Source organism: Macrobrachium rosenbergii, chromosome 30 (assembly GCF_040412425.1).
Source record: "Macrobrachium rosenbergii isolate ZJJX-2024 chromosome 30, ASM4041242v1, whole genome shotgun sequence".
NCBI lineage: Eukaryota > Metazoa > Arthropoda > Malacostraca > Decapoda > Palaemonidae > Macrobrachium > Macrobrachium rosenbergii.
The window spans coordinates 27506308-27518776 of NC_089770.1; the positions used below are offsets into that span (position 1 = coordinate 27506308).

Here is a 12469-nt window from a genome sequence, read left to right on the forward strand (position 1 = left end):
ATAAAAAGAGCTGCGTATTCCAAACGTACCAAAGAACTATCATGGTGGAGGTGGGTTAATGCCAAAGCTAAGTACAGTTTCCCCGCTCTTGACGGGTAAATAAAGTGCACCAAACTCAGCAATAACTTAGCTCAGTGGTAACGTCGACTGGAGTTGCTGGATGCGTATCTTTTTCGCGGGATCGAACTCGGCAGTGCCCGTCCATTTATCACATATAAATTCCGCTTCAGTGATAATTCCCCATCGGGGATATTCCCGAGGCAGCGTGGATTTGATATGAAGCGGCATTTGTAGCTTCATGAATATATATATATATATATATATATATATATATATATATATATATATATATATATATATATATATATATATATATATATATATATATATATATATATATATATATATATCTACATACATATGTATGTATATGTTCATTTATATATAATTAATATATATATGTATATATACAATTTCATTAGGTAGCTAACTTCAATCAAACAAATTCAGGTGTTAAATCTCTTAATTATTTGACAAGCAGACACTTCGTTTCCATTGATAGTTTCATATTCAGCTCAAGAAGAAACTTCCATATACGTCCAGTGACATCACTGGACAGCAGGCTAATATTTCTGTAAGATGGGAAGAAAACAGAAGGCATTATTAATCAAAGGACAACTGTTTTATTCCCAAGTGTGTGTGTGTGACGATACATTTTTAAAAAATATAATAGTAATTGACATGATACGAACAAAAAAAGAATAAGAATAACAAAACAGTATCAGTATATAAAAAAAAAAATCCCTGAACCACTTCCTGCTACAGATCTATTTTTCTTTTTTTTTTTTTTTTGTGGGGGTGTGGGTCCAGTAGCCCATCTCTCGATAAAATTTAACCAAGATTCATAAAATCATTTTGAAATATCTTGCGAACAAACAGAGAATTTAGCAAAAAGACACATGCGCACAGTCCAACTTCATTCGGAGAGATAATAAAAAAACTGGCAAAACTTGCTGACAGCTAGGTTTGAAAGACAAGAAGTAAAGTTAATCTGACTCACCGGTGGACACGGGACGAAGCAAGTACAGGGGTTGTATGGATCACAGCAGGGGCAGTGGGGAGGGCAGCATTGTGTTGGTCTTGGTTTTGGGAGTCTTCCCTGAAAAATCAAAGTGCAGTCAATTTAAATATAAGAATGAAAAAGGCGTCATTTTTCAGAATATACCAGGGGAGCTCTGGCTTAGGATGTGGACTGAGAAGGCAAGACAGGTGGCTGAAGGACTGATAAGGGAAGAATATTGTAAGTTTAGTACAGAATGTGTAAAAAGTTCTTGTTAAAAAAATTGATGAAAAAAATATTCAAAGGGAAGGAGCAATATGTGACAGAAATGACCCTAGAGAAAGCTTATGTTAGAACTGACATAGAGTCAAGGTGCAGGGAGTTGAGAATGTGTAGAATTAAGGACATATTGCCAGGCCTGATGAAACAGAATTTTGATGATTGTGAAACATGTAATGGTTTACAGGAGTGTGGATGAAATTAGGTGAGAAGTCGGAGAGGTGCCACTTTGTCGCATAAAAAGATAGATAACGAATAGAGTGCGGAATGGCTGATATCTTCAGGTGATACAGTAGTGACTGGGACAGTGAAGTAAATTACAGAAGAGTTCGAAAGTGTTTGCAGGAGAAGATTTAGGGGAAAAGTAAGCAAGAGTAAGCTATGAACGTCAATGGCAACAACGAAGAAGAGGATACTTTTACGGATGGTGAGAGAATAGAATGAGTAGATCCTTAAGAGGATTTGGAATTGTATATTTCAGATGATGGTAAGATGAGTACACAGACGGCTACTAGAAATTAGTGTTATATACGGAATATGTGGTCTTAATTGGTACTCTGATGGATGCCAAGGTGAGACACAGAACAAGTAAAGCTATAGTAGCAGGATGTGTGCAGAAGACCAGAAGGATACTAGGATTTTCTGGGAAAGCCAAGGTTGGAATGATATGAAAGAATTGCTTAGCCAATATTCTTAATAGAAGTGACTTATGGATATTGAATGCAAATGAAAGAAAAAATATGGTAATGCTAGAGATTAATTATTTACACAGTAGTTGCTGTATAAGTGGAACTGAAAGGCTAAACGAACAAATGGGGTCAAATGGAAATAATAGACAATAATTGGTCGGTGAAAAGAGCATATAATTCAACTCTGAAGAGTTGGGAGGAGGGATAAAGGAGAGGCCTCAACATCCAGGAAAGAGAGTGCATGTAAGATAGATGTGAATGGTGCAGTGTGGGTAAGGATGTCGACGTACTGCTAGTAGGCCTCGTATGGAGGTGTACGAAATACCGAGCGTTGTGAAAATTTTCTTCATTAGAGGTTCAGAATTGATTCATCAGTACAAGTGGTAATATAAAAGTGATAACTGCCCCCTCTTCTCTTGGGAGCTAACCCGGGTTTAATATATATATATATATATATATATATATATATATATATATATATATATATGTGTGTGTGTGTGTGTGTGTGTGTGTGTGTGTATACAATATATATCCATATATATAGTATACAGAGAGCATCAGCAGAAACAAACATGACGATCCATTACAATTTATTCCGACGCATTTCACATTCACATGAATGCAACATCAGGGATCTGCACTGCTGATAAGAAATATGAATTGACAAGTTGTCTAAAAAATTTATTTCTATCTGAAATAAAAATGAAGAAATACATACATACATAAGTAAAATGACATTAAAACTTTACATAGAATTACACAGGAAATAAAAGCCCAGAATTTGACCAAGAAAATAAATAAAAGCAATAAAAACTACAGTTATAATTTGTTGGAAGAGCTCTGGGGTGGACCTTCCACCACAACAGACAAACAAAAACTAAAAATATACACAAAAACAGTAGTTAAGAAAGGTAGAAGGCGGGTGGCAGCAGACTGGGTGTCCTACTCTGGAACAAGTTTGATGAAAGGAGACTCAAGAATAAGTTACTCATTTAGGCGGGAGTTTTGGCTAGAATAATAAAATCATACTTTACTGGACTTTTACATTTCTTGCCATGTTCGAATATACTGGAGCGTTCAGGGCTGGAAAGTGAACATCCAGTACGAAAGCTAAAGCCCCAGTGGCAGTCTGCGCGCACCCTCGCCGTCCTCTGAGAAAAGCCCACATACTAGTAAGTTCCCAGCCTGCATCTGGGACAACATTATTTGTATACCATACCACAGGGCTTGAGGAGACACAGACGATCTTTGAATCGAAATAGAGAGCCAGTTGTTTTTGGATTATTAGATATAAGTTTAACATTTAAGGCGCCAAAGTATTTATGCACAGTGCTGTTAAATTCTGCCAGAAAAGAATCGTCATAGAAAGGCCATAGAAAGAAAGCCTAAGAACATCGACTTTTTTAGGTTTATTGGAAAGCTGTCTACTAAGGAATTTGTCAATAATCCTGCTGACGAGCTTAGTGTGATAACAGTTATTAGAAAAATACGTTAAAGGAAAAGTAATTTCCTGATGAAAAACATTCCAATTAGACGTAAGGGAGACAGCTCTATATACAAGAGTAAAAGTGGAGTTAAGTTTTAATTTATAAACAGTAAACAGAATCTATATATATATATATATATATATATATATATATATATATATATATATATATATATATATATATATATATGTGTGTGTGTGTATACATACAAACATATATATATATATATATATATATATATATATATATATATATATATATATATGAAGCAAAGTAGTTGCATAGAGCGATGAATAAGGTGGTTGTCTCTGTGATGTTAATGATGCTTTGAGGAGACGTAGAAGACTGTGGAAGTACTTTTTGCTGAAGATGCTTCTATGGCTCAGCTGTACAATGGTTGACTGAACTAGTGATTATCTTTTTTTCTCTAAGTTACATCCTTGAACATAACTTTGTAATAATGGTTAATATACACAGTATAATATATATATATATATATATATATATATATATATATATATATATATATATATATGTATATGTATATATATATATATATATACATATAAATATATATACATATATATATATATATATATATATATATATATATATACATATAAATATATATACATATATACATATATGTGTGTACTGTATATATATGTATACACACACACACACACACACACACACACACACACACACACACATATATATATATATATATATATATATATATATATATATATATATATATATATATATATATATATATATATATATATATATATATATATATATATATATATGTGTGTGTGTACTGTATATATATATATATATTTATACTTACATACATGCATACATACATACACATATGTGTGTGCGCAATATAGATCCATGAATGTGTAACACGCAAAGATTTTTTGTTCCTCGAGAACCATAAGACCACTAGACAGTTACCCGACAACAACCATGAATACCTCACTCTTCCCCCTTCTAGTAATCGGGACATTTAACAAAGACCAGCGTTGAGATACTGACAGAATTCACTTATGAAATTTAAACATTATACTTACTGGGCTTGCTTCCGCTTCCCCTTGGGCCAGCAGTCCCAGAAGAACCGTAAAAACAAGGAACATTGCCACAAAGAGACGCATTTCACCGGATCTGAAAGATAGGGGAAGATTGGTTAGTCTCTCTCTCTCTCTCTCTCTCTCTCTCTCTCTCTCTCTCTCTCTCTCTCTCTCTGTTTTTTTAATTTCCTCATCATTTTATCCCCTTTTCCACGGCTACTGGGGCCTCCAAAAGGATACAGTCTTCCGGTTTCTCAATAAGCCTTTTGAGAAGATGTAATTAGATCTACGTTCTTTCCCTTGACCCTAGCAGACATTGGTACATTTGTTTTTGTTTGCGTGAGTGTATTCATACAGACATACATACATCTATATATTTATTTTAAGCCCACCTACCAGTGATGAAATAAATCTTTTATCTTACCGAAGTATTAGCTAAATAACCTAAATAACATCCAATTCACGTCTCCTGATTTCTTTTTCATTAGGTAAAAAAATGATTACATGGCCAACAAATTAGAAGTCCCGAGATTGAATGTGACCCATCTCATCAATATGAAACGCTCCACCCTAACGCCAGAGGCTCTGCCATTTTTGTGTCAAATACCCACATATTGCCTCCTGCGCCTGACTTTTATCTGTTGGATCTCCCCTCCTCCATATCATGCTAGATCAAGCTGAACAAATCTGTGATGAAAAATATTCAAATCAGAAGGATGGATTTTTTATGTTGTTGCCATGTTCATAATGTATCAAAAATGTTAAACTACATTTCAAACAATGTCCTTGCGAATGAAATCAGTAACTTTCCGAATATGCGTGAACAGCAGATGATTAACCAAGGCGTGAAATAAACGTAAAAACAAATAAGAACAAGAATGCAGTGGCTAAGGAAGAAATGGTTTAGCCCAGAAGCAAGCAGCAAACTCGCCCTCTTATAGAACAAATGATTACAGTACACTTGTCGGGATGAATATTATAACTATTCGTAAAGCGAGAGCAAAGTCAAGAAGAACAGTCTTTTTGGACATTCGATGCAAATCTTTCACAAAGAGCCTGTCTGTGCCGCCTCTAACAATAAAAACGACAAATGGAGTCCTTGCATAAAGTTTGGTAAGATGTTGGGGTCAAGTGTGGACCTCTGAACTCTGAAAGCCCAACTTAGGCCACAGGTAACGTCAATGCAAGGTCGCATATTACAGCGTTGTTCGTCGTTGTTCGTAAGGCAAAACATCCACCACCTGTTTACATAACACTGAAACTTTCATGATTATGAAATGCCGAAGCCATCACGTTTTCAGACTTACCACAAACACACAAAACTTTGACAAGACAGAGTACGCGGAATGCCTGCCAAGTACGGATCAACTCTGAGGACTCACTCATGGAATGCCCTGCCTACAGGCCCTATTTATGCACGAGAAACCACGCCCACAAAAACAACAGACCAATGGCAGACGCGCTATCTGGTGACTCATCAGCCTTGTCCTTGAAAGCAGTTATGAAATTTGTTCGTTATGGAATATGTTCTTTACCTCTTTATTTTGTTCAAACTATATTAATGCTTTTTCTAACTGGTCGGGGCTTTCAACAAAAGTTAGTTCGACGTAATTCGGAGGTTCTTCATTTCTTCGCCGTTCAGGTTTTTGCAAAATATATCATAAATGATGCCTATCTTGAACTTTGGCTCTCTTAAGAAAGCAACTAAATATTGAGACGCAATATTGAATCTGTCCACACAAAAACTTGTTTTCAGTTCTTACTGGAATGTTGAGAAGTTTATTTATCATTTCAGGTATAGTTTCCAAGCACCTTGCGCTCTAATCCTGACTGGCGTGCAATTTCCATGGTTTTTCTGGACCTAATAACTGTTATGACGCCAGATAGCCTATAATCAATTACTCGTGCATTTCTTAGGTTCAGGAAATGGTGGAACAACCTTTCTTAGATCGAGGAATGGCAAGGATATATTTCCGCCCATTAAGAGAGACACTCAAAGATATCTTTATGTAAAAGACCACCCATATTTTTGTGATTTGTAAACATTTACCTGTAATATATTAGGCTGCTTTCGTTTTCTCTCTCCCTCTGACCTCGTAGCTCAAGTGGTATCGTATTCATTTCATTAGCTGAGGGATCAGCGTTCGATCCCCGACTAGGCAAGGGAGGATTAAGATTAGTATGTTCCCAAGAAATCTAATTTGACTTTGTTGACCTAAGCGATGAACTTGTACAATTCAGGTTGACTGTTGCGAGTTGTAGCTGGAGAGAGAGAGAGAGAGAGAGAGAGAGAATGCATAAGCGTGAATGTTCCGTAGTCCTTGAAGTTGTGTACCGCTATTAAAACTAATTCCAAACGGGAAGACCAAGAGAGGTAATGCTCACCCCACCAAATGAAACCGTTCATAAGATATCTCTCTCTCTCTCTCTCTCTCTCTCTCTCTCTCTCTCTCTCTCACCTGTATCATGCAGCGCATTTGAAAAACCTCCAGTTGGTTAAATTACATGTTTTATATCTGATGTCACATTTGTATTTTTTATTATTTCTAGAAACTGGTACAGAAAACGTCAACCCAGCATTCCCAAGTGAATTTATTTCTTATAAATTTCCCTTATCACAGTGAATGAGGGCTTCCAATACATGTAAAGCAGATTACGAACATATATATAAGTAAATTTTGTTAAAAAAAAATTTCCATCGTAACCTTCTATTCGGCGAAATAAACAGCTCAGGTGTCCCAGTCAAAATCATTTTATAAATGACAGGGCAATGAAAAGCCGCTTCAGACAAACACAGTCAGAAGAAACCTTATCAGCAGTGCATCGTCCCCCTTGATGTGTATTGCATCGTTTGCTTTTGTCTCAGTACATTCTCACTTTTCCTAAAATTAAGGCCCTTGCGTCCCAGTGCCTCTACACATTTCACGTAAACTTTTGAACCATGAAACCAATCCGGATGTCTATTCCCTCCCATTCTCTCTACATTATTAAACCATCCAAAACAGCGTTCCATCTTATTCTCCCAACACTACTATACCACCCAAAACAGCATCATCGTTACATTCCCCACTCTCTCAGGTTCCATTAGAACACAGCTTCCAGTCCTCACACTTTTCACTTCGTTGCCGTGCAAGAGAGAGAGAGAGAGTTTTGCATGGACCCTCCCTCATATATTCCAGATTTCATCCTAAACAAACATTTGATCTCCAAAACTTTTTCAGGGCTCCTGCTGCTGATTTCTTTGCCTCACCTGCATATGATCCATCTCTCTTCTCATTTGACCATCTTTTCCTTCTAGACACTTTCATCAGCCAACCGTTTGCAGTCCTTCTCTCTTTACCATTCCGTCATCGTAGGTTCGATTCGCAGTCTATATCATCAAAGCTGCTATCTAGCTTCTCAGTGGTCGATGTATTATAGCAGTAGATAGTAAATGGATTTAAAATCTCTTCTACAAATGTCTTCCCACCATCACCATACAGTATAATATTCCTAACTAATGAGACTACATGAATGAGTAACTTAACCATACAGATGCAGTAAACATTTTTGCCAGAACCGAGTTTATCCCATTGATTAGCACCAAAAACATTGCTAAACATTGCTTTTAAAAAGCTCTGTTGTACACTTTTAATGTTCCTTCTGCCTCAGTAGTTTCTCATTATCACCAGTAAAATCTGTATCATCTGAAGCCATCTTATATGTCCAGCAAATTTCGGTTCCTCTGTCCTGCAAACCCCCACCTGCGGTTCCTGCTCTGTCCCCAACTAAAATCATTTCACTAATTTAAATATTAAAGAGCCACATAGAAATGAAAAAACTTTTTTGAGACCTATAACCAGAAACCATTCAGTTACACATTCGAAAATGAATTTCGCTTTTACTTTCTTCTTATATAACATTTTTATGGATCCTAAGCGTTCACATAACTATTTCCTAACAAACAACTGCTAAAGTGCTCTCATCCGATCAAGAAATTAGACTTATTCTGTAGTCCACCCCAGGTAAACTTAACAATATCCGACCGGTCAATGAAGAATTAGAGGAATTTATTTCTGGCGATAGAAATTCATTTCTCGGTATAATGTGGTTCGGATTCCACAAAAAGCTGTAGGTCCCGTTGCTAGGTAACCACTTGGTTCTTAGCCACGTAAAATAAATCTAATCCTCCCGGCCAGCCCTAGGAGAGCTGTTCATCAGCTCAGTGGTCTGGTTAAACTAAAATATGCTCAACTTTTTTCTTCTTTTAATCCTACATTCTCCTACATCCAGTTGTCCGTTATCCACGTGAGTTATTTTCCTCTCTTTTCATACGTATTTATTAAGAGCATTGACATACCCTACTTAATAAAGTGAGTTAATCATAATCTCCTGAATTTCACTAATAATTCCAGCTTTTTATACTTTCATTTCCTCTATTCTTCAGCTCTGTCTTTCCCTCTTATTTTCAGATTCATAACCACCATTTTTACATGTATTTGTTGAATACGTCTCCTTTGCATCATCTATATTCAACAACCCTTAGAAATAATTAATGATTTGTCTACAAATAGCGAATTTAAAAATCAGGCAGAGCAGGCAGTAATAATTAAATTACGACAGGTAGTATCGCTTATCAATCAGAACAATACACGGTGAACTCTACACTTGGTGTCCTCTCCGTCCTCCAGGTTTCCGATGTCCAGTTAGAACTGGCTTTCATACTGGGAAAATTCCAACTTTCGTCCTCCAAGGCGGTGATACGCCTTGAAACTCTTGACCAATAGAAAACGACTTTCCTACGACCAATCACAACGGGGTTTCAAAATAGGAAAACGGTTGTTGTGTTTCCCTGAAAACGAGTTCACCTCGCCGGACTCAGAAAACGCGAATGCATGTGTTGCGTGGGTATTAGTTAAAATCTGACTTTTAAGTTTATTTTAACAGATTTTACAAATATCAAAATTAACAGACGACATCTACAGTAGTCGTTCTGTTCTCATGTTCATCGAAGATATTCGTGTGTTCATGAATCTCAGACTAACTAGTAAAAGAGAAGGATAACAGAAATGAAAAAAGAAAAGTAAAATGAGAACCTAAGAGATCTGTATCACTCTTCTGAGATGTAATCAGAAAGCCGGTTTGTAGAGACATCAAGTATCTTCTCTCTCTCTTTCTCTCTCTCTCTATGCATATATATATATATATATATATATATATATATATATATATATATATATATATATATATATATATATATATATATATATATATATATATATATATATATATATATATATGCATAAAGAGAGAGAGAGAGAGAGAGAGAGAGAGAGAGAGAGAGAGAGAGAGAGAGAGAGAGAGAGAGAGAGAGAAAGGTCTGATTACATAAATGTCTCTATAAACTTTTTTTTTTTTAATCAGCTCGTCTCAGATTCATGAAATAAGAATATCTTATTATTATTATTATTATTATTATTATTATTATTATTATTATTATTATTATTATTATTATTATTATTATGTCTGTGTGTGTATTATACGTATATATATGCATATATATGTATATATATGTGTGTGTATGCATATGAATAGATACATACACACATACATACATATATACATACAAGGCTTTTTCTCGTTGATTTAATCTCAAATGCTTAGGTAAGAGGTGAATGCGTTTTGACATCTATCATCATTAGATTTAATACATTAATTAATATATCTAATCTGAACAGAGCAGATATTGTCTTGTTATGTATTATTTAGAGTATAAATTTTCGAAGTTGACATTTTCCCTCACAAACTCCAGGGTCTCGTTGAGCTCCATTGCTGTCCGCACCATGGAGTTGAAAAAGATAAGGGCGACATACTGAAGCTTATCACTGGACAGTCACTGGTAATTATAACAGTGGCTGCCCAGTATCGCCATCTTGGCGCGGGCGAGTTGCAATGTAAACAAATATACATGAATTATAAAAACCATCATGACATGAATGGTATTTGCGAGCGATACCAACAGCTAAGAAGCAGTTATCTCAGAAAGAATATGTATAACCAGATCTGGCTGTGGACTATGCTGTGAAGAACCGCCAAGAAAGAGTGATGGTAAATTTACAGTGTAACTCTGGGATGTCTAAAACTGTTTCCATAAAGTTTTCTAATGACTTTGATGTGATTTTCGCAATCATAATATACATTCAGTTTACAGAAGTCAGTACACATTAGGGTTCAAAAAACTTTTTAGATGTGTGGCGATAGGCCACGGAAGACTTGATTGAATATAACACGGGTGCGGATGCAGATCCAGCTATTAATACGGATGCGGATGCAGATCCAGCTATTAATACTGATGCGGATGCAGATCCAGCTATTAATACGGATGCGGATGCAGATCCAGCTATTTTCATTTCGGTTATTTATTTTCGTTTTGTAGTCGCGGGAAAGTGAATTCTGTGGGTAATCTGTAGCTTTGGCTGAAGTTATTAAGGCCTTAATGTTTTCGGTTGATCACTACTTCATTATTGCATGACATCTTTCTGATATTCTTTCATTTTCTGAACGACCAATATTCCATTACCGAAGCAAGAAAATAGTTTCTCCTTTGAGCAATAATGCACTCAGTCCTTGACTGCACTCTTATTACAAAATCAGCTTCCCGATGGACGTTTTATTTATATTGCCTGAATCACCTCTAGACTTTTCCTTTTTAAAGCCATTGACCGACAATGGACTGTTTTTGCAGCCCAAGTTCCGGAAAATTGCTGCGGAGGTAGTCCCTTGTTGCAATGCTGTTACCTACTAATGCTGCTTTCCTCATTCCACCGTCCGGAAGGCAGAGCATCTCTTTGCCGTGTCTGCTTATGTCTCACTTTGACAACTGTTTAAAACAATCAAATAATCACGGAATTTCTAAATTTAATCATAAGCTTCACGAGATAGATTTTTCTTTTTTTATTTTCAGTTAGAAAATCAGAAACTCGAAGCTCTTATTCCATACAAGAGTCCATGAAGCTGAACATGGCCAGATGGAAATGTTATGGAAAGCATTATGAAGAATAAGAACTATTAAATTTTACTTAAACCACCCCCACACGCACACACACATGCATATATATATATATATATATATATATATATATATATATATATATATATATATATATATATATATATATATATATATATGTATATATATATATATATATATATATATATATATATATATAATAATATATATATGTGTGTGTACAAAATATATATATTACATATATATATATATATATATATATATATATATATATATATATATATATATATATGTGTGTGTGTGTGTGTGTGTGTGTGTACATTTGCTTTTTCTTTTGTGTTATATTCAGTAGGGTTGTCTGTTGATGCATTTAATTGTTTTCTGCCTTCCAAGGTGATCCTGTTGCCTTTTAATGTCCTGGTTTCCTATTACTGTGTTCTGTCAGTCTCGCCACTTTACTTCCGTTTTTATTTCACTTATATATTCCTGTCTGGCTCTGAGTTCATACTCTTATCATTTTAGGGTTCTTGTTTAGTATTACGGATGGGTTCCCTAAAAAACTGAATTCTTATATTCTGTCTAAACTTATATATCTGTGAAATCCTTCGCCAAAAATCATATTTTCAAAAAATTTTCAATGGAAACACATCTACTACATACCTTAGCTACAAACTAGGCCACATCATTAAGTTAATTTGTTGTACAGCCAGCACCATCTCTCTCTCTCTCTCTCTCTCTCTCTCTCTCTCTCTCTCTCTCTCTCTCTCTCTCTCTCTCTCTCTCTCTGAAATTATAAACGTGCTTGAATTCCCCAGAAATCTTCTCCCGTTCTCTCCACACAGCCAACTCAAAACTGGTACATCATTTCT

At 35.5% G+C, this 12469-nt stretch overlaps 1 long non-coding RNA gene across 1 annotated transcript; it reads right to left on the reverse strand.

The window, feature by feature from the left end:
• Nucleotides 1-509: 509 nt before the first annotated feature.
• On the reverse strand, nucleotides 510-5989 carry LOC136855138 (uncharacterized). The gene is made up of 4 exons (XR_010857923.1): nucleotides 5899-5989; nucleotides 4595-4685; nucleotides 1061-1159; nucleotides 510-632 (listed from the first exon to the last, which is right to left on the reverse strand). It is a non-coding gene; the product is annotated as an uncharacterized lncRNA (long non-coding RNA).
• Nucleotides 5990-12469: the final 6480 nt, after the last annotated feature.